The 25,113-nt window shown below is 41.0% G+C and overlaps 1 protein-coding gene across 3 annotated transcripts in view; it reads left to right on the top strand.

The window, feature by feature from the left end:
* The window catches only part of cacnb4a (calcium channel, voltage-dependent, beta 4a subunit), a 311,056-nt gene that overhangs the window by 198,984 nt on the left and 86,959 nt on the right, over nucleotides 1-25,113 (top strand). The gene's annotated exons all lie outside the window — the stretch shown is intronic.

Below are 25,113 nucleotides of genomic sequence, written 5' to 3' on the forward strand. Positions count from 1 at the left end.
ACAGTTTGCTGCTTTCTGCACTCTGGTTGAATGCCCTAATTGGGTGGTCTTTCATTGATTCTGTTATGTTTATTATTCTTCAGATTTATTCATTCACGTGGCCAAGTGGTTAAGGCATTGGACTAGCGACCTGAAGGTTGTGAGTTCGACCCCCAGCCGAGGCAAGGCACTTAATCACACATTGCTCTGCGATGACACTGGTGCCAAGCTGTATGGGTCCTAATGCCCTTCCCTTGGACAACATCGGTGTCGTGGAGAGGGGAGACTTGCAGCATGGGCAACTGCTGGTCTTCCATACAACCTTGCCCAGGCCTGCACCCTGGAGAGTGAAGACTTTCCAGGTGCAGATCCATGGTCTCGCAAGACTAACGGATGCCTTATTTATTTAGATTTATTCAGTATGCCCACAAGAAAATGAACCTCAGGGTTTTATGCAGTGACATATATGTACTTTGATAATAAAAGTTATTTTGAGCGTTGAACTTTGAATAAACAGTGGACTTTTCAGATGAAGAGGTCTCAAAGTAAAACATTGACTGTTTATTCATTTCCAAGGTCTCCAGCATCTGCAGAATCTCTTGTGTTACAGCATCCCCATGCCTCTGACACCTGTGTAAAAGGAACCTCAAAGCCCATAGTTAGGGCTCCTTACACTCTGCAGTACTAAAGAAATCATGGTCTTACTCTAGATCAAGTGACAAACAGCATCAACTTGCGGTTTGCTTTCAAATACACTTACTGAGTGCATTTGGCACTGGGAAAATATAATTGAATTAGCTTTCATGGACTCATTCACAGTCTATATCTGTCCTTTGACTCATTGATTAAGTACAAGTTCTGGCTTTCTATAGTTGTACAAATTATTGAACAACTTTCTCAACTCATTCATTCATAACCTTGAGGGTCAGGAACACAGTGTTCACTCTTGTCAACATGGGATTATCATTTTATTTTTTTGTCCTTTCTGGGATCCCAGTTATTGAGCTTTAACTGAGATTTCTAAGCTTGACTGAGATGTGTTAGTTCTGAGCAGGTTAGTTTGAAACAATTTAAAAGATTACATGCACAATTAAGAGAGTCCGCTTTAAATAATCATAGTACCCGGAAAACCCATGCCAGTCACAATAAACTAGACAAGATTAGACAGAAAGCACAACAGCTTAATGACTCTAGGCAACACAACAATGAACAAATACAGGTGTGCAGGCCCACAGAGCTCATGACAATATCATGGTAGAGACAGTATCATCAGTACAAAACGTGGTCTTTCACAGTGAGATACGTAAAACCAGTTTTAGAAAAATAGTGTGGGAATGCAATGGGCCCATCTCCTGGTGTCTTTTAAACATCATGCATCTTCAAGTCTTAACTCCTGGATGGAAATCCCTTAAAGCCACCTTCCACAAAGACCTGCGAGATGAAACATTTAGTCCAATAAAGTCTGATCACTGAACGTGATATTTCTGAAATAAATCTCCAATATCCAAGGCAATCTGAATAAATCTGATTACATCCCTATCCCTAGCATGTTGCAGGCCTTGAAATTTTAAAGGCAAACTTTAGATTATCATAAAATTTCTTCTTAAAAAGCCTTACCCCAGGTTTCTTCATTCTTTGGTTAAAATGCACAAAAATGAACATGTGATAGCTGGCTGCTGTTCACTGTAATATTCTTGTTAAACTAGGGCGGGATTCCTTAAGTAAAAGGTCATATAGGGAATACATTTGGCCAATACAACAATACAGCAGCTTTTATAACCCACATTATTTGTTGACAGACCATAGCCACCATTTGATATTCACAAAAGGCTATGGAGCCTTTATAAATCCACAATTCCTTTCTTAGTAGTGTATAGCTTTAATTAACACATCACTGCTTCCATAAAACCTGGCCATCCATGTCAGTTAAGGAGATGTCAGCTTCAAACTGACTTTCTCACTGACATAAATATTAATGGAACTCAGCAGGTCAGGCAGCATCTATTGTCATTGCCAATGATAAAATAAAATAACTGAAATAACTGGGCCCAGAACACACATGCTCTTACGACTCAAGCTTCCTTTTACTTGCACATAAGGAAAACAGCATGGGCCCCTGTCACCCACACTGTTCTGAAGTCTGAACAAAAAACTGCTATTTTCATACAGAATTGCATTAGCCATTATGGATATTGACATTTGGTAAATTGTATACTTTTGAATTCTTAACGTGCAACATCAATCACCATTAACAATAGAGGTATTAAAAGTCAATTGAAACTTCAAACTGACAACCGATGATATTTTTAGGTTAGTGAAGCAATTGTACCTTAGTTGTTGGGTTCACGTCCTTCCATTAAATCTGATCTCCAGCACTCCCTATTGTGTAAAGGGAGCTATGCTTAAGAAGATATTTCCAGAAAAGTCTCACTCTGAAGCTTCACTCGTCTTGCTTGAGTACACAGTACCACAGTGACTCCCGCCTATTTCACCTGTAGTCATCAGGAGTGTCTCCAGCGGTCTCATTTTGAAAGCCTCACTTGGCTACAACTGCCCCAAACTATTCTTGCCTGGATGTTGTCTTAACCCTTGCTATATCTGAACTTGCATACTATGGATGGAGCACACACAAGAAATGCAGGTGGACACAGCAGGCCAGGCAGCATCTATAGGAAGGAGTACAGTCGACATTTCAGGCCGAGACCCTTCGTCAGGACTAACTGAAAGAAGAGATAGTAAGAGATTTGAAAGTGGGAAGGGGTGGGGGAGATCCAAAATGATAGGAGAAGACAGGAGTGGAGGGATGGATCTAACAGCTGGAAAGTTGATTGACAAAAATTGATACCAGGCTGGAGAAGGGAAAGGATCATGGGACGGGAAGCCTGGGGACAGAGAGAAGAGGGGAGGGGAGCCCAAAGGGTGGAGAGCAGACAAGGAGTTATAGTGAGAGAGACAGAGGGAGAAAAAAGAAAGAGAGAAAAAAAAGAGAGAGAACTAAAAAATATATATTAAATAAATAAATAAGGGATGGGGTGTGAAGGGGAGGAGGACCATTAACAGAAGTTAGAGAAGTCAATATTCATGCCATCAGGTGGGAGGCTACCCAGATGGAATATAAGGTGTTGTTCTTCCAACCTGAGTGTGGCTTCATCTTGACAGTAGAGGAGGCTGTGAATAGGCATATCAGAATGGGAATAGGATGTGGAATTAAAATGTGTGGCCACAAGGAGATTTTGACTTCTCAGGCGGACAGGGCATAGGTGTTCAGCGAAAAGGTCTCCCAGCCTGCATCGGGTCTCGCCAATATATAGAAGGCCACATCGGGAGCACCGGATGCAGTATATCACTCCAGCCGACTCACGGGTGAAGTGTCACCTCACCTGGAAGGACTGTCTGGGGCCCTGAATGGTGGTGAGGGAGGAAGTGTAAGGGCATGTGTAGCACTTGTTCCGCGTACAAGGATAAGTGCCGGGAGGGAGATTGGTGGGAAGGGATGGTGGGGGGACAAATGGACAAGGGAGTCGCATAGGGAGCAATCCCTGTGGAAAGCAGAAGGGGGTGGAGGGAAAGATGTGCTTGGTGGTGGGATCCCGTTGGAGGTGGCAGAAGTTACAGAGAATTATATGTTGGACCCAGAGGCTGGTGGGGTGGTAGGTTAGGACAAGGGGAACCCTATTCCCAGTGGGGTGGTGGGAGGATGGGGTGAGAGCAGATGTGTGTGAAATGGGAGAGAGATGCATTTGAGAGCAGAGTTGATGGTGGAGGAAGGAAAACCTCTTTCTTTAAAAAAGGAAGACATCTCCTTTGTCCTGGAATGAAAAGCCTCATCCTGAGAGCAGATGCGTCGGAGATGGAGGAATTGCAAGAAGGGGATGGCATTTTTGCAAGAGACAGGGTGAGAATAGAAATAGTCCAGGTAGCTGTGAGAGTCTGTAGGCTTATAGTAGACATCAGTAGATAAGCTGTTTCCAGAGACAGAGACAGAAATATCAAGAAAGGGGAGGGAGGTGTCGGAAATGCACCAGGTAAACTTGAGGTCAAGGTGTAAATTGGAGGCAAAGTTAATGAAGTCAACGAGCTCAGCATGCGTGCAGGAAGCAGCGCCAATGCAGTCATCAAAGTAGCGAAGGAAAAGAGGGGGACAGATACCAGTATAGGCTTGGAACATGGATTGTTCTACAAAGCCAACAAAAAGACAGGCATAGTTGGGACCCATACAGGTGCCCATGGCTACAACTTTAGCCCGGGAATTATGTTTCTGAGCGGTGCTGGTCCGTGAGGTAACACACCTCACATTTGAACAGGCTGTAACATTTAAAGTTCTCTAGTCCTGATTTTGCAGCTTGTTGGAAGATTATGTAACTTCTACCTTTACTTTTTCTTAGCAACCTCAAATAGCCCCTATCTGGACTTGGTGGTATTTAACTAGAAGGTAGCTTTGACCCATGATGCTGTGCTGACCTTTTAACCTACTCCAACACTGTCCCACTTAGCCATTTATTTTTCTTTCATCTACGTGCCTATCTAAGAATGTTTTAAATGTCCCTAATGTACCTGCCTCTACCACCACTAGCAGTGGGTTCCACACACCTACTACTATCTGTGTTAAATAATTTACCTCTGGTATCCCCCTTATACTTCCTCCAAGCGCATAACAATATGCTCCGTCATTTCAGTCACTTCTGCACTGGAAAAAGACACCGGTTGGGCACTCAATCTATGCTTTATCATCTCGTACACCTCTATCAAGTCACCTCTCATCCTCCTGCCCTCATTCCTTTCTCGTGCATGTCTTTTTATTAATCTTTTGCTGAAACTACAGTATTCTCTTGCACTCTGTGGCTATGAGTAGATATTCTCTTTGGTATCTGACTGGTCCCATCTCACCTCTAGCTAATTCATTTTTACCTGTAGCAGAATTTGGTCTCTTTTGTTTCTGTCTGTAGTATTCTCATACAGGTGTCCCCCGCTTTTCGAACATTTGCTTTACGAAACCTCACTGTTACGAAAGACCTACATTAGTTCCCTGTTTTTGCTAACAGAAGGTGTTTTCACTGTTACGAAGAAAGGCAGCGCGTGAAAAAAGCAGTGCGCGAAAAAAAGGCTGCGCACGATAAAAGGCAGTGCGCGCCCCGAGCAGCTGCTCTCCCCCAGAATCGGAACGGCATTCTAGCAGGCATTGCTTAAACACGTGCCTGTGAGCATCCATTTGCAGGATGAGTTCGAAGATATCGGAAAAGCGTAAAAGATCTTGTAAGGGTGTTACACTTAGCATAAAACTAGTCATAGTTAAGCGTTTCGATTGTGGTGAACAAAGTAAGGACAAAGTGAGTTTGGCTTGTGGAAGTTGACGAAGATGATGTTGAAGAGGTTTTGGCATCTCATGACCAAGAACTGATAGATGAAGAGCTGATGCAATTGGAAGAGGAAAGGATAACAATCAAAACTGAATTCAGTAGCGAAAGTGAAGTCATCCAGGAACTGAACGTGAAGCAACTAGGTGAGATTTTCGCTGCAATGATAAAGTACGACTTTAATTTTGAAAGGGTACGTCAGTTTAGGGCATATTTGCAGGATGGTTTGAATCCTTAGAAAGAACTGTATGATAGAAAAATGCACGAGGCTCAGGAGTTAGGCAAGCCTTCCGCAGCAACCACAGCAGACGACGAACCTCGACCTTCGACATCGAGGCAGGCAGACATAGAAGAAGATGAGCTGCCCGCCCTAATAGAAACAGATGACACCCCAGTGTCCCACCACCCCAACCCCCGGGCCGCTGACAGATACCGATTCGCAGAGAATGCAGTGGTAGCCGGGAGGCACACTTCACATCTTTAAGAAAAAAGCTGAAATAAACAAGCTAATTAATTAGGTAAACAACAGGAATTCTGCAGATGCTGGAAATTCAAGCAACATACATCAAAGTTGCTGGTGAACGCAGCAGGCCAAGCAGCATCTATAGGAAGAGGCGCAGTCGACGTTTCAGGCCGAGACCCTTCGTCAGGACTAACTGAAGGAAGAGTGAGTAAGGGATTTGAAAGCTGGAGGGGGAGGGGAGATGCAAAATGATAGGAGAAGACAGGAGGGGGAGGGATAGAGCCGAGAGCTGGACAGGTGATAGGCAAAAGGGGATACGAGAGGATCATGGGACAGGAGGTCCGGGAAGAAAGACGGGGGGGGGGGTGACCCAGAGGATGGGCAAGAGGTATATTCAGAGGGACAGAGGGAGAAAAAGGAGAGTGAGAGAAAGAATGTGTGCATAAAAATGAGTAACAGCTGGGGTACGAGGGGGAGGTGGGGCCTAGCGGAAGTTAGAGAAGTCAATCTTCATGCCATCAGGTTGGAGGCTACCCAGACGGAATATAAGGTGTTGTTCCTCCAACCTGAGTGTGGCTTCATCTTTACAGTAGAGGAGGCCGTGGATAGACATGTCAGAATGGGAATGGGATATGGAATTAAAATGTGTGGCCACTGGGAGATCCTGCTTTCTCTGGCGGACAGAGCGTAGATGTTTAGCAAAGCGGTCTCCCAGTCTGCGTCGGGTCTCACCAATATATAAAAGGCCACATCGGGAGCACCGGACGCAGTATATCATCCCAGTCGACTCACAGGTGAAGTGATGCCTCACCTGGAAGGACTGTTTGGGGCCCTGAATGGTGGTAAGGGAGGAAGTGTAAGGGCATGTGTAGCACTTGTTCCGCTTACACGGATAAGTGCCAGGAGGGAGATCAGTGGGGAGGGATGGGGGGGACGAATGGACAAGGGAGTTGTGTAGGGAGCGATCCCTGCGGAATGCAGAGAGAGGGGGGGAGGGAAAGATGTGCTTAGTGGTGGGATCCCGTTGGAGGTGGCGGAAGTTACGGAGAATAATATGTTGGACCCGGAGGCTGGTGGGGTGGTAGGTGAGGACCAGGGGAACCCTATTCCTAGTGGGGTGGTGGGAGGATGGAGTGAGAGCAGATGTACGTGAAATGGAGGAGATGCGTTTAAGAGCCTGATATCTACTATAAGCCTACTGACTCTCACAGCTATCTGGACTATTCCTCTTCTCACCCTGTCTCTTGCAAAAATGCCATCCCCTTCTCGCAATTCCTCCGTCTCCGCCGCATCTGCTCTCAGGATGAGGCTTTTCATTCTAGGACGAGGGAGATGTCTTCATTTTTTAAAGAAAGGGGCTTCCCTTCCTCCACTATCAACTCTGCTCTTAAACGCATCTCCTCCATTTCACGTACATCTGCTCTCACTCCATCCTCCCACCACCCCACTAGGAATAGGGTTCCCCTGGTCCTCACCTACCACCCCACCAGCCTCCGGGTCCAACATATTATTCTCCGTAACTTCCGCCACCTCCAACGGGATCCCACCACTAAGCACATCTTTCCCTCCCCACCTCTCTCTGCATTCCGCAGGGATCGCTCCCTACACAACTCCCTTGTCCATTCGTCCCCCCCATCCCTCCCCACTGATCTCCCTCCTGGCACTTATCCGTGTAAGCGGAACAAGTGCTACACATGCCCTTACACTTCCTCCCTTACCACCATTCAGGGCCCCAAACAGTCCTTCCAGGTGAGGCATCACTTCACCTGTGAGTCGACTGGGATGATATACTGCGTCCGGTGCTCCCGATGTGGCCTTTTATATATTGGTGAGACCCGACGCAGACTGGGAGACCGCTTTGCTGAACATCTACGCTCTGTCCGCCAGAGAAAGCAGGATCTCCCAGTGGCCACACATTTTAATTCCACATCCCATTCCCATTCTGACATGTCTATCCACGGCCTCCTCTACTGTAAAGATGAAGCCACACTCAGGTTGGAGGAACAACACCTTATATTCCGTCTGGGTAGCCTCCAACCTGATGGCATGAAGATTGACTTCTCTAACTTCCGCTAGGCCCCACCTCCCCCTCGTACCCCAGCTGTTACTCATTTTTATGCACACATTCTTTCTCTCACTCTCCTTTTTCTCCCTCTGTCCCTTTGAATATACCTCTTGCCCATCCTCTGAGTCACCCCCCCCCGTCTTTCTTCCCGGACCTCCTGTCCCATGATCCTCTCGTATCCCCTTTTGCCTATCACCTGTCCAGCTCTCGGCTCTATCCCTCCCCCTCCTGTCTTCTCCTATCATTTTGCATCTCCCCCTCCCCCTCCAGCTTTCAAATCCCTTACTCACTCTTCCTTCAGTTAGTCCTGACGAAGGGTCTCGGCCTGAAACGTCGACTGCGCCTCTTCCTATAGATGCTGCTTGGCCTGCTGCGTTCACCAGCAACTTTGATGTATGCTAATTAATTAGGTGCTGCCCGGCATGTAAATGTCGGCCCAGATCAGAGGCGATTGCCGATTGCGACTGCCTCTGATCTAGGCCGACATTTACATGCCGGGCGGCACCTAATTAATTAGCTTGTTTATTTCGGCTTTTTTTCTGAAAGACATGCTGGATGCGTCCCGGCTACCGCTGTACCCCTGCATGCTTCGCGGATCGGTATCGGTCAGTGGCCTGGAGGGTGGGGGCCACTGCACCACCCAGACCTCCGATGACTCAGTCTAACACACCATCAACAGTGTGCTCGGCGCTGTCCCAATTCCGGTAAGTGATACTACACTGTACATACATTATTTCTACTTTATATAGGCTGTGTATTTTTACGTGTTATTTGGTATGATTTGGCAGCTTCATAGCTTAAAGGTTACTGGAGAGAGCGTTTTTGCCAACAGCGCTTGCGTGAGATTTTCTGCCGACAGCGCTTGCATGAGATTTTCGCTATGGAGAACAGTGCGGCAATGATTGTGGAAAAGTATTTCTACTTTATATAGGCTGTGTATTTATCATATCATTCCTGCTTTTACTATATGTTACTGTTATTTTAGGTTTATGTGTTATTTGGCATGATTTGGTAGGCTATTTTTGGGTCTGCGAACGCACACAAAATTTTCCCATATAAATAAATGGTAATTGCTTCTTCGCTTTACGACATTCCGGCTTACGAACAGTTTCAGAGGAGCGCTCTACCTTCGGATGGCGGGGGAAACCTGTACTGTATTTTTTCCCCCTTTTCACTTTGCTGATTTTTCTATGATCTGTCTGGTTTACGTATGTGTCATTATTTTGTTGCACTGTTATTCTGCTTTACTTTACTCTCTATCTCTTTGGTCATTCAGAGAGCCTAGTATTAATATCCCTTAATATCCAGAAATCTATCCATCTCTCTTTGGAGAGGTGATTGGGCGTCCACAACCCTGCAGTAGGTCTCAATCCCCAGACAAAAGAAATTTCTCCTCTTCTCAAAATTTCTTCTCTTCCTGCTGCTGTCTGTAAGGAGTTTGTACATTCTCCTTGTGACCACGTGGGTTTCCTCCCGCAGTCCAGAAACTTACCGGTAGGTAGGTCAATTGGTCATTGTAAATGTCCTGTGATCAGGCCAGGATTAAATTAGGGGATTGCTGGCCAGCACAGCTTGGAGGGCCAAAAGGGCCTATTCCACCCTGTATCTCAACAAATAAATTTTAATAAATTATTATTGATTTATTCTTGTCACATGTACTGAGATACAGTGACAAGCGTGTATTGCAAATAATTCATATAGATTGAAGATTCAAAGATTCAAAGGTTCAAAGTACATTTTTATCAAAGTATGTATGTCCTTGAGATTCATTCTCCCCACAGACAGTCACAAAACAAAGAAATCCATAGAACCCATTCAAAGAAAAACATCAACATTCCACACACACAAAAAAAGCACAAATGGCAACAAAGAAGAGCATAAAACAGAGAATATAAAATACAAATCTAATAAAATCCCAGCATATCCAGTTCAGCTCAGTGCTCATTATCTACAGGCTGCCCCGATTCAAAATGAGCCAAAACAACAACATAAAAAGGAGTGAACAGAAACCAGAAACACATCGTAACACATTGGAGTCCATTCCACAAACCGTAGACCCAGAACTTTGCCACCATCCTCTGACAGCATCAAGTGAGAGGGAGAGAGAGACCATTCTAATGCAGAGACCTTCCTTCAGGAGCAGCAAGTGAGAGGGTGAGAGAGCCCGTCACACACAGGCACCTTCATCTGGCAGCAGGGAACATCGAGGCTGGTAGAAGGCGCTGAACGTTCACTCTCCTTCTGTTCACTCCTCGATGATTTCAATCTTCCTCACTGCTTTACTCGGCGAGGTCGGTGAGAAATGGAGTCGATCATGGGCTCACCCCTTCTCCAGGCTTCTTGGCCTCGAGGCTGCACACTTCACTCAATAGATTACACAGTGCATTGAAGTAGAACAAGGCAAAACCATAACAGAATTCCAAATAAAGAATAACGGTCACAGAGAAAGTGCAGTGCCTGTGGACAATGTTTCAAAATAATCACAATATGAGATCAGGAGTCCATCTTATCATACTAGGGAACCATTAAATAGCCTTATAACAGCAGGGTAAAAGCTGTCCTTGATCCTGGTGCTATGTGCTCACATTCATATCTTCTGTACAATAGTGAGGGGAGGGGTAGGGAGACAAAAGAGAATGTCCAGAGTGAGTGGAATCTTTCATTATGCTGACTACTTTACTGAGGTAGCGAGAAGTGCAGAATCCATGGAGGGGAGGCAGCTTCCCATGCTGTGACCATTACTCTCTGCAGTCTCTCGTAGTCACAGGCAGAGCAGTTCAAAAGACAGTTCTTCAGAAAAGCAGCATCCGTCATTAAGGACCCCTGTCACTCAGGACATGCCCTCTTCTCACTGCTACCATCAAGGAGGAGGTACAGGAGCCTGAAGACACACACTCAGCATTTCAAGAACAGCTTCTTCTGCTCCGCCATCAGATTTCTGAATGGACATTGAACACTTCCTCAGTACTTTTCCCTCTCTTTTTGCACTAATTATTTATTTTTTATATATACTTCTTTTTGTAATTTATAGTTTTTATTACTATGTATTACAATGTACTGCTGCCACGAAACAACAAATTTCATAATACATGCTGGTGATATTAAACTCGATTCTGATTCTGATTAAAAACATCACGAAGCACCTTCTTATACTAATCACAGTGAAAATTATGTGAAAAATTGCAGAGTTTTATAAAATTGGAGAAAAAAAATCTGAGTTACCAGGTCTGTCATAAGGCTCTGAAAAAGATTCATTTCATGAAACAACTGAATGAAAAATCATAAGTTAATGTATTCATTTGATTTTAGCTTACATTTTTGCTGAAGATCTCCATCCTCACTTTGACATTTCGGATAATTACCTCCCTCCTATGTTTTACTATGGAATTGTTATATCCTATGGCTTGTCAGTTTTGCAACTGTTGCCATGGGGAAGCAATAGAACAACCCTGGGCCCATTTCCAAACCATTAGCAGGAAAGTAAAATCAAGTAGTCATTACAGTTTGTACTAATTTGATAAGAATGAAATTTACAGAGCCGAGACAAAGGTATGAAGATAAAGTATGGGATCGCTTTTTTCAAATGTACAGAATGTGTTTCCCTGGGTTTCAGTACATACAGTGTATCTATTTAGTGTATATATAGTACTAAGCTAATGTCTTTGACGTAAATATATACAGTAGCTAGGATGCTTAAGAGGTTTGCACAGTACTGTAGTAATATTATGTATTGCACTGTAAAAAATAAAAAATTCATGACATAGATGAGTGATGATAAACCTGATTCTGATATGGGTCTCTATTGCGGACTAAGAGTGGGAAGGAGGCAGGGAGAGGGAAATCATAGCTGGGAAAAGGGGAAGGGAGAGGGAGGCAGTGGGAAACACCAAAGAAACATTCTGTAATGATCAATAAACCAATTGTTTGGAATCAAATGACCTTGCCTGGTGTCTCAGGGCTGGGTGTGTCTGCACCCTCACCATCCCCACCCCGACACTCCTTCTCTGCCACTGTCTCACACCCCTCCTGCGGCACTCCACCCTCACCATTCCCAACAGCTTTAGCTCATGCCTTTGCGTTGGGTTTGTTGTTGTTTGTCATCTATATAAAGAATCTCGTTAAACTGGACCAGCGAACTTGCATGTGACGCCAAGATTGGGGGCGTGGGGGGCTGGTGGATGGTGTGGACAGTGAGGAAGATGTTAAAGCTTGCAGTGGGATCTGGGCTAGCTGGAGAAATGGGCTGAAAAATGGCACATGGAATTTAATGCAATCAAGTGTTGCACCTCTTCAGGACAAACCAGAGCAGGACTTACACCTTGAGCGGAAGGGCACTGCAGAGTGCAGTAGAACAGAGGGATCAGGGAATACAGACCCATAATTCCTTGAAAATGGTGTCACAAGTAGACAAGGCCATAAAAAGAGATTTTGGCACATTTGTCTTCATAAATAAAAGTATTGAGTACAGGAGTTGGAGTGTTATGTTAAAGTTGTATAAGATGTTGGTGAGGCCTATTTGGTGTATTGTGTGTAATTTTGGTCACTCACCTACAGGAAAGATATCAGTAAGATTGAAAGAGTGGAGAGAAAATTTACAAGTATACAGGTATTGACAGGACTTGAGGACCTGAGTTATAGGGAAAGGTTAAATAGGCAAGGATTTTACTCCCTAGAACATAGAAGATTGTGGGGATATTTGTAGAGGAATACAAATCAAAATTATGAGGGATATAGAGTGAATGCAAGCAGGCTTTTTCCACTGAGGTTGGATGGGACTACAACTAAAGGTCATGGGTTAAGGGTGAAAGGTTGAAAAGTTTAAGGTGAACATGAGTGGGAATGTCTTCACTCAGAGGGTGCTGGGACTGTGGAACAAGCTTCCAGGTCGATAGGACTAGGCTGAATAATAGTTCAGCATGGATTAGATGGGCTGAAGGGCTTGTTTCTGTGCTGTATGTATTAGATAATGATGTAATGATTATATAATGTACTGTGCACTATATGTTATCAAAACAATTGACAAAAGGTTCACAGGAAACATTTTGTGTAATGCAGCAGCAAGCAGTTAGAGTCTGAAGCACGTTTAAGGTGAGTGAGTGAAGGATAGTTCAGAGGAGATGTTGGAGGTAGGTTTTTCACACAGAGAGTAGTAGGTGCTGGGAGTGGTAATTGATGCTGATACAATAGGGACTTGTAAGACACTCTTAGATAGTCAGCCGGCTATCTGATTGAGTGTGGAATAGGTTTATGTAGGTCAGCACAATATCATGGGCTGAATGAACTGTAGTGTGTTGTTCTGCTCTATGTTTTAACTTCTAACAGAATTGGTAGGCTGAATGGCCTAATTCTGCCCTTAGATCTTATGGTTTTCAAAAGATTTTTTTTTATAAATATCCATGTAAAAAGAAAAATTGGCAGTGTTTTGGTGTCTATGTTGTATGGCATCCAGGATCCACCAAAAATATAATTCCATATGTGGCGTGTGACTCATATATTGTGCCTATTTCTGGGGATATATAAATTGGTTGCATTTTTATAGTAAGTCAATCTAGTCTGCATTACTGCCAATGAAGTATATTTGAAGGGAATTAATTTCAGCGATGTGGGTGGCTTTTTTTAAACCATTATGACGAAGATCTCTATTATCCTGTGAAATTGAGCTGTGCTATGGGGAAGCATTTGTGTAACAGCCAATTTATTCACACAAGCTTTTACAACCGGAGGATAACTGCCCTATCCTTCCTCAAATCAGAATCAGAATCAGGTCTATTATCACCAGCATGTGACGTGAAATTTGTTAGCTTAGCAGCAGCAGTTCAATGCAATACATAATCTAGCAGAGAGAAAAACAATAAATAAAATAATAATAATAACTAAATAAGTAAATCAATTATGTTTATAGAATAGATTTTTAAAAATATGCAAAAACAGAAATAATGTATATTAAAAAAAAAGTGAGGTAGTGTCCAAAGATTCAATGTCCATTGAGGAATCGGATGGCAGAGGGGAAAAAGCTGTTCCTGAATCATTGAGTGTGTGCCTTCAGGCTTCTGTACCTCCTACCTAATGGTAACAGTGAGAAAGGGTGTGCCCTAGGTTCTGGAGGTCCTTAATAATGGATGCTACCTTTCTGAGACACCGCTCGTTGAAGATGTCTTAGGTACTTTGTAGGCTAGTACCCAAGATGGAGCTGACTAGATTTACAACCTTCTGCAGCTTCTTTCGGTCCTGTGCAGTAGCCCCTCCATACCAGACAGTGTTCAGCCTGTCAGAATGCTCTCCATGGTACAACTATAGAAGTTTTTGAGTGTATTTGTTGACATGTCAAATCTCTTCAAACTCCTAATAAAGTATAGTCACTATGTTGCCTTCTTTATAACTACATTGATATGTTGGGACCAGGTTAGATCCTCAGAGATCTTGACACCCAGGAATTTGAAGCTGCTCACTCTCTCCACTTCTGATCCTTCTATGAGGATTGGTATATGTTCCGTCGTCTTACCCTTCCTGAAGTCCACAATCAGCTCTTTCGTCTTACTGACGTCGAGTCCCAGGTTGTTGCTGTGGCACCACTCTACGAGTTGGCATATCTCAGTCCTATACGCCCTCTCGTCACCACCTGAGATTCTACCAACAATGGTTGTATCGACAGCAAGTTTATATATGATATTTGAGCTATGCCCAGCCACACAGTCATGCGTATACAGAGAGTAGAGCAGTGGGCTAAGCACACACCCCTGAGGTGCGCCAGTGTTGATCATCAGCGGGGAGGATATGTTATCACCAATCTGCACAGACTGTGGCCTTCCAGTTAGGAAGCTGAGGATCCAGTTGCAGAGGGAGGTACAGAGGTCCAGGTTCTGCAACTTCTCAATCAGGATTGTGGGAATGATGGTATTAAATGCTGAGCTGTTGTCGATGAACAGCAGCCTGACGTAGGTGTTTGTGTTGTCCAGGTGGTCTGAAGCCGTGTGGCGAGCCATTGAGATTGCATCTGCCATTGGCCTATTGTGGCAAAAGGCAAATTGCAATGGGACCAGGTCCTTGCTGAGGCAGGAATTCAGTCAATCAATTCTGTGGGATTGTGTTTACATCCATCTGATGAGCCAGAAAGTGCCACAGGATGTGCAAGAGCTGAATAGATGAGAAGTGGAAGTGCCTCAAAGGCACAGCTGACACCAAATGACTCCTTTTTCTCCAACCAATGTACCCAATCAAAGGAGCAGAATTGCTTGGATGAGGAATTGCATAAGAAGATTAAGAAACTTCACTTTGAAATTCATCATGCTTTTCAAACAATAAGTGAATCATGAGGACTTTGAGGCTCTGAGCCCTGAATCCCTAAATAATAATTAGATCACTAAAACTCAAAAATGTCTTTCTGATTTGTGTTTCTTACCTACCAAAATTCAGGAAGGTGTTCCTACACCATGTTTGCAGTTCCAGTGAATTACTGCTTTGAATTCTGGCTTAGATTCCTTTTTTTTCTGAGTGTTTCTTCCTCATTTGGTTAGCCCCAGCAGGCAGGCAAGGCTCAACTATTTGTAAGTCAACATGATGTGATTGCTTTTCTCCTATAAGACTGAAAAAAAAACTGAGGTAAAATTTGGATTGATTTCCATTACTTCATTTCTTTGAATATATATTTAACACTTATGGTGCATCCAACACCAGGTGGGCCAAAAGATATAATTGTGGTTTAAAATCAATGGTTCAATGGTTTCATTTAATATCAGGGAATGTATACAGTACACAACCTGAAATCCTTACTCTCACAGAGATCCACAAAACAGACAACACTAAAGAATGAATGACAGAAAAACATTAGAATCCCAAAGCCCCCCTTCTTCCATCCCACACACAACTCTCCCCCTCCCCCCCTTACACACAATCATCCCCCTTCCCCTCTCACACATACAACCCTCCCCCTACTTGTTCCAGCTGAAAGCATCAATCTCCCCTTCACACCACCCACCATGGAAGCAATAGCAAAGCTCCCTGAGACCATGATCCAGAGTCCATCAAAAGCCACCGATCATCCCAATAGTTCAACATCCCACAGGCGCTCTCTCTCTGTCTCTCGCTAACAAGGGAGTGAAAGGTATCACTCCTCCCACAGCAAGAGGGGAAGCCAACAGCTCGCTGTTGCGATGTTACAGTCTGCAGTGTCACTTTATTTTGAGGTCCCCCCGGTTGAGAATTGGCACAACACTCTCTCCGTCACCATCGAGAGAGAGAGAGAGAGAGAGAGAGAGAGCAATCGCTCGAGTGCAGAGACCTTCGAGAGCCACACCCACTGCCTCAATATTCCGATCTCCCACGACACCTCACTCAGCGACTCCGGTGAGCAATCGGGTCGTCCTCAGTGCTGCTCCCCAAAGGTGCACATCTTCCAGGCCACTCCTGGAGATATCGAGTTCGTGAAAAGCAACCATGGAGTAGAAATTTGTCTTGTCCTTTACTTGTTATAAAGATACTCTTCCAAAATATTGATAGAAAGAATAAAGGTATAGACTATTTTCTAAATGGGGAAAATAATTAAAGATCAGAGTTGAAAAGGTACAAGATTCCCTAAAGGTTAACTTGCAGGTTGACTTGATAGTTAGGAAGGCAAATGCAGTGTTAGCATTCATTTTGAGAGGACTAGAATATAAAAGCAAAGATGTAATACTGAAACTTTATAAGGCATTGGTCAAATGCACCTAAAATATGGTGAACAGTTTTGGGCTCCTTATCTGAGAAAGGATGTGTTGACATTGGAGAGTGTCCAGAAGAGGTTTATGAGAATGATCTGGGAAATAAAAGGGTCAATGTACAAAGAGCACTTAATGGCTCTGTGCTCGCTGGAGTTTGAAAGAATGGGTCGGGGGGAGGTCTCATTGAAACCTATCGAATGTTGAAAAACCTAGATAGAGTGGAGGTGGAGAGGATGTTTCCAATAGTGAGTGAATCTAGGACCAGAGGGCACAGCCTCAGAATAGAGAGGTATGCTTTTAGAACAGAGATGAGGAAGAATATCTTTAGCCAGAGTGTGGTGAATCTGTGGAATTCATTGTCACCAATGGCTGTGAAGGCCAGGTCATTGGATATGTTTTAAATGGAATTTGATAGGTTCTTGATTAGCCAGGGCATCAAAGGTTATGAGGAAAATGCAGCAGAGTGGGGTTGAGGGGGGTAATAAATCAGTAATGATAGAATTGTGGAGCAGATTCAATGGGCTAATCCTGCTCCTGTGTCTTATGGTTCCATGGTGTTATATTTCCATTTGGCTTCAATGGAACCAAATTTCAGAAGTTGAGCCCAAGTTGTAGCTGGTATAAACTGTGTATGCAGTAAATTGTTGGCGTGAACGACAGAAGCAAATTGAAAAAAATAACTGAACATCAATCTACAGATGTTTGAGATTTCCTGGTGGTGGCTGATGGAGTAACAGCAATCTGCCATTGTTCTAACTCTAATTATCTTACTATTTCCAACCTGTCTTGAAACTTCTTTTTTAAGTGTGATATTCTTTCATTATGGCTGGGCTGGAAGGAGTACTAGAGGTACTAAAAAGGATGATTTTCCTGCCCCTTTGAATTCTATTATGGAATTGCTGCAAAGTCATACACGAGAAGCCTCTGAGAAGTTTCAACAATTCAGCACTGAATTCAAATAAATAGATGGTAAACTGGACTCTATTCAATAAACTCTTAGTGAACACGATAAACGTATTAAAAATAATGAGGGAAATTTGTTGGCTCTGGAAACAGAAGTGGATGAATTGCAGAAGCTTTGTGAAAAGCAATTGAAATCCAACAAAAAGTTAAGACAGAAGACTATTGACCTAGAAAGTAGAAGGAACAACCTCCGGGTTTTGGGTCTTGAAGAATTAATCGAAAGTAACCATTCTATGGAGTTTTTGCAAACTTTTTGCAAGAATTATTTCCGGAGATTTTGACGTCTGTGCCTTTGATCAATTGAGTTCACAGATCTCCTGCGTTTACACCTTCTAATGGTCAGAGACCAAGATCAGTAATAATCTGTTTTCAGGAATTTAAAACAAAGGAACTCTTAATTCGCGAATCTCGTTGAAAAGGCACGATTGACTATAATGGTCGCAAGTTTAGAATTGTTGAAGATTATCCGCCTGAGGTTATGCAGGAATGTGTTAAGTTCAAAGAAGTTATGTCCGAGCTTTTTAACATGGGTTTCAAGCCTTCCCTCCGCTACGCAGCCCGACTCAGAATCACACTTAAAAACGGTTCTTTCAAATGGTTCCACTCAACTGTTGAAACACAGAAGTTTTTAAAATCCGAAGGCTAACTGTTTAGTTTCTCCTTACCTGAAGACACAAGATTAAATGAGAAACTTTTAGTTTGCAAATCCCATCAAAGGGGCAGGATTGGTTATAGGGTGGAATATTAAGATTCTCAAAGATTATTCGCTTGAGGTTATGCAGGAATGTGCTAAGTTTAAACAAGCTCTGTTGGAATTTTTTTAATAAAAGTTTTAGCCCATCCCTTGGTTACCCGGTTTGACTGAGAATCTCATTAAAGATGAATCCCCCGATTGGTTTTACTTGAATGCTGAAGCACAAAGATTTTTTAAATTTGAAGGTTAACGGCTTGGTCTGGTTTTTTTCATGAAGATATAAGATTAATTTTTAATGTCTATCTGTATGAATAATTGTATCTTTTACTTTTGGTAAACCTTTGTAACTAATTTCTTTTCAGATTTTTAATACTGTATTTTTGATATACAAGAATTGAATCTCTTGTTTGGGTATTGTTTAGTCTACGTTGGAATATAAATAACCTTGAAACTAATTGGAGTGATCACCAGGTTTTTTTTGGGGGGGTGATGTCCGTAGTTCATAGATGCCGACTTTCTATTGGTCGGTTTTCTTTCTTTGGGAGGTTGGCAGGGATATAGCTTTTTTTTTCCCAGAAGCTGTTTTCGAATTTATAGCCAACTTGATGCTTGGTTACCATTACATTTTAACCCTTCCTTTAAATAATATTAAAAATGTACCAAACTATTAATTTACTCAGTTTTAACGTGAAAGAGTTAAATCACCCTGTTAAATGTAATAAGATTTTTGCTAATATTAAGAAATTTAAAGTCCCTATTATTTTTTTACAAGAAACTCACACACGCAAATGTGATAACCTACGTTTTTTTAGCCGTTGGAATGGACTTTGTTTTCATTCTTCTTTTCAGGCCAAATCTAGAGGAGTTTCGATTCTTATAGATAATACACTTCCCTTTGTCCAACATAAAGAAGTGTCTGATACTAATGGACGTTTTGTTATAGTTTCAGGAAAACTAGATAATAAATTAATAGTATTTGCCAATGTGTATGCCCCAAATGTAGATGACCCAGGATTCTTTGAACACTTTTTTTTTGTTTTTACAAGATCTGAATATTTATCCTTTGGTGATGGGAGGAGATTTTAACTGTTGGTTAAACTCAATTTTAGACCAATCATTTTCTAAACCAGCATCTCGTAATAAATCAGCTTTGTTTATTCAATCCTTTTTATTGAAGTGTGGTATAGTTGATGTTTGGCGTTTTTTACATCCTTTAGGTAGGGAGTACTTGTTTCTTTTCTATGTTCATCATACATATTCCAGGATTGATTATTTTTATCGATAGTCAAATGATTTCATTAGTTTGTTCTTGTGCATATAAAGAGATTGCTGTTTCAGATCATGCTCCTATATTTCTATCTTTAAAACTCCCTGATCTTCTTCAAACCAACCGATTTTGGCGTTTTAATACAACTTTGTTATCTGATAAGGAATTTTTAAAATTTCTAGTGAAGCATATTATTTTGTTTTTTGAAGAGAATAAAAAGGAAGAGACTTCTAACCTTATTGTATGGGATACTTTCAAGGCCTATATTAGAGGATGAATTATTTCTTATACTACGAGTGTTAAGAATAAACCTAATAAAGAAAGAATTGAATTAGCCAATCAATTGAACCAATTAGATTAAAAATATGCTATAGCTCCAGATCCTGTTTTATATAAAAGATGTGTTGAAGTTAAAACTAAATATGATTTTCTGTTAACATATCCAATTGAAACTCAACTTCTTAAAGATAAAACTGAATTTTACATTCATGGAGATAAATCAGGCAAAGTATTGGCCAACCAATTAAAAACTTCTGTAGTTAAATGACAATTTAAAGAAATTTTCAAAACTAATGGTGATAGGACAACCGATTACTCTGAAATAAATGATACCTTTAGAGAATTCTATTCTAAACTTTATAGTTCTGATTCCCCTAAAAATAATACTGTAATGAATAATTTTCTAGAATAATTAAATATCCCTGCACTTTCTGCAGATAATTGCAAACAGATGGATCAACCCATTTCTTATGAGGAAATCGCCAAGGCTATAGGTTCATTACACTTAGGGAAAGCTCCGGGTCCGGATAGATTTTCTGGAGAATTTTATAAGGCCTTTTCTTCATTAATTATACCGCAGTTACACTTAGTCTTTTTGGATTATTTCAAATTGGGTAATTTGCCTCAATCTTTTTATGAAACTTCTATTTCGCTTATCCTAAAAAAGAACAAGGATCCAACTGAATGCTCTTCATATGGGCCAATTTCATTACTCAATGTTGATACTAAAATTCTTTCTAAAGTTCTGGCTCGTAGGATTGAAAATATTTTGCCTTCTATTATTTCTGATGATCAGACTGGATTTATTAAAACCGACATTTCCATTTTAATATACACTGTGTATTAATGTAGCCCCCGGTAAGCCTCAGGTTCGCTCAGCTCGCTTTCGTCTAGGGGTAGCAGCCTTCGGCCCCACCAAACTGGGTAATCAAGTTTGTGTAGATGCTGTGTGACGTACCCCACCCCGCCAAATAACAGACAGTATGCCAGTATGCCATATGCAATTTACAGAATAAAATTTATAGATCTTACTGGAACTATGTAATTAATAGCGATACAATACAAACGGAAAGTAAAAGGTGCCAAACTTATCAGAGTTCAACCACTTCGTGCACAACAGTTGGAGCTCAATTAACGGAGTCCTCTTTCCACCATTCGATCACCTCCGGCCTCCTCGACCAGCTGCCTGGGACCAACCACGGTTCTCGACCAGATACTCCACACGAGTCTGTCCTCATCTCCTCTCCTCACCGAAGACCCTGGGCCTTGGACTCCCGCTCAGTGTCTGTTCCCTTGTCCAGCTTACAGCATCACGTCTCCTCTCTCTGTCCCTATCGCGCCTTTTGCCCCAAAGCCCGCGAAAACAATAGCTCACAGACACACAAGAAAGAATAACATCTATCCCAATTGGTTAACAAATGAATACAATTCTCTTTATCAGTAATTATAACCCAAACAAGCTGCTAGAGAGAGAACCACTGTCTCAGCAGTTAACATCACAGAGAAGCCATTTTATTTTTAACATAACAAAGAAGCCATTTTATTATTCTTAGCAATAAGATAAAAGAAGAAACCCCTTACATTAAATAATACTTACTCTTCTTCTCAGGAGATATCGGAATGTGTGATATCCTTAGATGCTGAGAAGGCCTTCGATCGGGTTGAATGGAATTATTTATTTAAAACCTCAGAAAAATTTAATTTTGGACCAGATTTTATTCAATGGATTAATTTACTTTATTTATCTCCTTCTGCTCGGGTTCTTACTAATTTTCAAAATTCCAAACCATTTAAGCTTCACCGCGGAACTAGACAAGGCTGTCTGTTGAGTCCTTTGCTTTTTGACCTAGCTTTAGATCCCCTTGCCATTGCTTTTTGAGAACCTAATGATATCTGTGGTACTTTAAGGAGAGGTATCACCACAAAATCTCGCTTTATGCTTATGATATATTGCTTTCTATCTCTAATGTTGAGAGCTCGTTACCTCGCGTACTTTCTTTACCCTCCCGTTTTAGCCAGTTTTCAGGATATAAATTGAACCTGCATAAGAGTGAATTATTTCCTTTAAATAATTTGGTATCAACTAATACTAATCTCCCCTTTAAAATTGTGAGGAATCAACTTACTTATTTGGGCATAACAATCACTAAGAATTACAAACACCTGCTTAAAGAAAAATTCCTTACTTTATTGAACCATGTAAAAAAGATATTATTAAATTGGTCACCTCTTTCAAAATCGTTGATTGGATGAATTAATTCTATTAAAATGAATATTCTACCTAAATTTATATATCTTTTTCATGCTTTACCCGTTTTTATTCCTAAATACTTTTTTGACTCTCTTGGATCTATTTTACCCTCCTATATATGGAAAAAATAAATGTCCTCATTTAGATAAAGTTCATCTTTAAAAACCTAAAAAGTCTGGAAGTTTAGCCTTACCTAAATTTAGGTTTTATTACTGGGCAGTTAATATACGATATCTTACGTTTTGGCCATATTATTTTAATTGTGCAGACTGTCCAGTATAGGTTTATTAGAAGCTAACTCTGTTAATAAATTTTCTATTATTTCTCTTCTTCGATCCTCACTTTCTTTATTTGTAAGTAAACTAACTGATAATTTTATAGTTAAACATACTCTGAGGATCTGGATACAATTTAGAAAACATTTTGGTTTATTGAGATTTTCCCCTTCTAGTCCCATTTATTCTATTTTTTTTAAACCCTCCATGACCGATTTAGTTTTTAAAGAATGGGACAGTTTGGGTATTAAATGTTTTTGGGATCTGTTTGTTGGAGGATATCTTTTATCATTTGAGCAATTGTCAGCTAAATATAGCTTACCCAAAACTCACTTTTTTAGATATCTACAAATCAGAGACTTCCTAATATCTCAATTATACACATTACCTATAAGCTCAGATAAGTACTTACTAGACATAATTTTTAATTTGACACCTTTTCATAGTGGTTTAATATCTAATATTTAGGGTATGTTACTGGAGACGAGGAATTTTGTCCTTTAGGCAAAATTAAGAATCGCTGGGAACAAGATTTACAGACATCAATATCTGAGGAAACTTGGAATGAAATTTTTTAACTGGTTAATACTTCATCGCTATGTGCTCGCCATTCCCTCATACAATTTAAGGTGGTACATCGAGTCCATATGATTAAAGATAAGCTGTCTCGTTTTTCATTTGGATATATCTCCCTACTGTGACAGATGTAATAATGGAGAAGCTTCATTAATTCATATGTTTTGCACTTGTCCATGTCTTGAAAAATACTAGAAGGAAGTTTTCAAACTTTTTCTTTACTTTTTAAAGTCAATTTTAAGCCTAATCCTCTGACGGCCCTATTTGGTATTGTTGCAGGACAAGATATCAAGCTGAAGACATTTGATTTACATATTTTGGCCTTTAGCTCTTTTATAGCTAGGAGGGTGCTTTTGTTTAAATGGAAAAATGTTTCTCCTCCTACTCATGCTCAATGGTTATGCGACATTATGTCATGCTTAGATTTAGAGAAGATTAGTTGTTCAATTTCTGAATCTCATCAAGACTTTCAAACATTGTAGGGACACTTTCTGAATTATTTTCAAAACTTTCAAAACCCTTAATTTGTTGTTTAAATTTAGATGTTGGCTATTATTAATTTTTATTATACGAGAAGGTATTTTACCTTTTTTTCTCCTTAATAAACAGCTTCAGTCTTGGTAGGGGTTAGATTCTTTTGTTGTAATAAATTAGTATACTTCAATATAACTTTGATTAACTTACATGAAAACGAGGTAATGAGATTGTTATTATGAATAGATATAATGTAATTGGTAGTTTTTTTTTACCTTTATATATACTTCCTTGTACTCTGTATTCTTCTATGTTCTATGTAGAAATTAATAAAAATATTGGAAAGGAACCTACAGACTTTTAGTGAACATGCTTGAGGGTGAAGTTCATCTTAGACTGCCAGAGCTAAACTGATACATCAGCCAGTGATTATACTCAACCTCCATACATTCAGTTCCATTGACTTCAATAGGACATGAATCCAATTGATACTTGATACTTGCGTTTGTATTTAGCGACCCCCCTCTCTTATTTTCGAGAAGGTTACAATTGGATCATTCCGAAAGTAGGCTCTCCCACTATGCCACTTTGAGAATTTGTTAAATAAATCTGGAATTATAGTTCATCTAAGTAATAATAACAATAAAACTATGAGTTATCATTGAGAGATATCCCCTTACCTGGTCTGGTCCCCAAACCACTCCAGACCCAATAATGTGATCATGTCCTAACAGACTTTTTTAGGTTAGCACTTGGGTCAGTATTACCAATGACAACCCATGAATGAACAAACAAAACACCTGAAGGGGTTTTGGACCAACTATAGCCTGAATATATTCTGTTCTTAATGGATTACGTTTCCAGTCGGATTTTTTTTTTGATTGATTTACACTATTTTAGGAAAATCAGATCAAATTCCTGAGTGTCGACATCTATCCCAGGCCTAACATCTTTATGCAATCACGAAGAACGCACTCTAACAGCTGTACCTCGTTAGGAGTTTGGCGAGATTGTTCTGTCACCATAGATTGTAAGAAATTTCTACATGCGTACCATGGAGAACACTCTGACCGATTGCATCACCACCTGGTATTGGAATATGCAACAAGATCAAAAAAAACCTGCAGAGGGATGGAAACTCAGCCAGCTCCAGCATGGATACTAGCCTACCCGGCGTTGCAGACATCTTCAAAAGGCCGTTCCTCAAGAAGGCGCCAGTCGTCCTTAAGCATCTGTACCATCTGGGACATGTCTTCTTCTCATTACCACCAGAGGGGTGGGAGGAGGTACAGGAGCCTGAAGAAGACACAATTCACAAACAGCTTCCTCCCCTCGACCATCAGATATCAGAACAGTTCATGAACAACTTCGCTATTTTGGTCTCTTCTGCATTATTTATTTTTATATATTTCTTCCTGTAATATATAGTAATTTTTATGTATTGTACTGTGCTGCTGCCACAAAACAACAACTTTCACGACTCACGTCAGTGACAATAAATCTAATTCTAATTCTGATTCTGATTCCGATTCCAATCTGTGATTTTATGTTTATTAATATAGAAAATGCTGCAGGTAATCCACATCATCAGTGTTAATAGAAAGAGAGCTAACACTGTAGATCTTATAAATGATTCAGCTTTTGGTTGTAAATTGTCACATTTTGCTAATTTTTTTTTAACAAAGTCGTGGAAAAATTGGAAGTACAGTGGAATCTGGTTAATTTGGCCATCGGTAAACTTAGGCAGCTGTTTATTTGGGGCAACTCTTAAAGAGCA

Source organism: Mobula hypostoma, chromosome 5 (genome assembly GCF_963921235.1).
Source record: "Mobula hypostoma chromosome 5, sMobHyp1.1, whole genome shotgun sequence".
NCBI lineage: Eukaryota > Metazoa > Chordata > Chondrichthyes > Myliobatiformes > Myliobatidae > Mobula > Mobula hypostoma.